Source organism: Gavialis gangeticus, unplaced genomic scaffold, assembly GCF_001723915.1.
Source record: "Gavialis gangeticus isolate Ggan-Ray unplaced genomic scaffold, GavGan_comp1, whole genome shotgun sequence".
NCBI classification, from domain to species: Eukaryota; Metazoa; Chordata; order Crocodylia; family Gavialidae; genus Gavialis; species Gavialis gangeticus.
In genome coordinates, this window is record NW_017728995.1 from 31,319,702 (window position 1) to 31,322,078 (window position 2,377).

Genomic DNA, 2,377 nt, shown 5'->3' on the forward strand with positions numbered 1-2,377 from the left:
GGGGGTCCGCCCGGAGGTGGGGGTGAGCTCTTGTCGTCAGCAACCGTGTCACTGCCGCGGTCGTCCGCAGCGCGACAGTGATCCCGGTGTCCATGACAACCACTAATGGCTGTCATTCATGATTAGCATCCGGTCGGACACGTTGCCGTTAGTAACAGCTGCTGTCCTCATTCCGATTACTGCCCTCGAGTCTTGTCATTATTACCATCTGGTTCCACTGGTTTCCAATAGGGCTGTGCGAAATTTCGCCCCCCGTTGTTTCGAGCTGTTTCAAGGTCGAAACAGCAAAATCGAAACGGAACAGATACGGTCGAAACAGCCTCGAAACGAAATGAGGCAAGTCAAAACGTTTCACCATTGTTTTGCCCATAGGATATCATGGGAAAGGTCAAAACAGCCTGTAACGTTGTCATTTATGGCCAGATTTGGATAAAACGTGCAGGAATGGTAGCCCCTTTTGAGGGCATGACGCGTGCCACGTTGCAAGGTGATCAGTGCAGGGGCTTTGGAAAAACTGCACCCCAAAGTCTTGAGAGCCAAACTTGTGTCATGTGTGCATGTTAAGCTGCGGCAGGATGACAGCTGCAGGGATGGTGGCCCCTGCTGCGGCCACGACTTCTGAATCACTTGGGAAAAGCTTTGGAGCCGTTTTGGAGATCCAGCCATGGGGTATAATGGAGAATCAATGAACTATCTATAACTTTGTTGTTTTTTGTCTGATTTGGATGAAACTTGAAGGGGTGGTAGCCTCTGCTGAGAGCATGAAGCCTGCCAAGTTTTAAGAGGATCAGTGCAGGGGTTCGGGGGCAACTGCACCCTAAATTCTTGAAAGCAAAACTCATGCCACGTGTATGTGTTACAACACAGGGGGGTCAAAACTGCAGGGGTGGCAGCTGCTGCTGAGGCCACAAAGCCTGCCAAGTTTCAAGGCGATAGGTGCAGGGGTTTGGGGGGAACTGCACCTCAAGCTGCTGACAGACAAAACTCATGACATAGATGACCGTGTGTGTTAAGGCGCAGCGGGCTGAAAACTGCAGGGGTGGTGGCCCCTGCTCAGGCCACAAAGCCTGCCAGCTGTTAAGGAGATAGGTGCAGGGGGAGTCTGGCTTCTGGGGCCCTGCACCTCTAGCTGCCAACAGACAAAACTCGTGACATGGGTGCTCGTGCAACTCACTGTCTCTGTCTTGGGGCAGCTGATTGTCTGTATTGATTCTTTCCTCTCAGTCTGTGGTTTTGTAGGTGTTAATCTGTGCTCCTTAAATTATTATGTATTAGCTAGGTACTGTGTATTGAGCTGGTCCCTGAGTAAATCATGATTAATTGGTAATTGGCAACACAGTAGCTTGGCAGCCAGGCCTACAGTAGTCCCCCCATGCCCACCCCACCCCCATGCCCCAAGACAGACACAGTTGCACAAGCACCCATATTATGAGTTTTGCTTGTCTTCAGCTTGAGGTGCAGTTTCCTCCAAACCCCTGCACTTATTTCCTTGAAACCTGGTAGGCTTCGTGGCCTCAGCAGGGGCCACCACCCGTGCAGTTTTCAGCCCACTGTGCCTTAACACACACAGGGTCATCTATGTCACAAGTTTTGCCTGTCAGCAGCTTGAGGTGCAGTTCCCCCCCAAACCCCTGCACCTATCGCCGTGAAACTTGGCAGGCTTTGTGGCCTCACCAGGGGATACCATCCCAGCAGTTTTGACTCCACTGTGGCTCAACACATACACGTGACATGAGTTTTGCTCTCAAGAGTTTGGGGTGCAGTTTCTCCAAACCCCTGCACCTATCTTCTTGAAATGTGGCACGCATCATGCCCTCAGAAGTGGCTACCATTTCTGCAAGTTTCATCCAAATCTGGCTAGAAATGACAAAGTTATAGCCTGTTTTGACTTTCCCCATTACATCCTATGGGTGAAACATCAAAACAGGGTCGAAACAGCAAAATGTTTTGACAGAACGAAACAGAACAGCCGTTTCAACTCGAAACAGAAGTCAAAACAAAACACTGTTCTGTCGAAATGTTGAAACGCTGGTCGAAACGAAACGCTTCTGTTTTGCACAGCCCTAATTTCCAATATTATTATTATTACTGATGATCGCAATTGTGATCACTGTTACTATCCTTATTGCTACAATCAATTACGACTTATTTCCAATATATTATTAACAATTATCTATTATAAACATGATCACTGGGGAGGAACAATACGCACCACACATACAGGCTGGGGAACTCCCCTCTTGTCAGCACGGAGGTGGAAAAGGATCTGGGAGTCATTATTGACTCCAGGATGAACATGAGTTGGCAATGTGGGGAGGCAGCTAGGAAGGCCAACTGCACCTTGTCGTGCATCCACAGATGCATCTCAAGCAGGTCC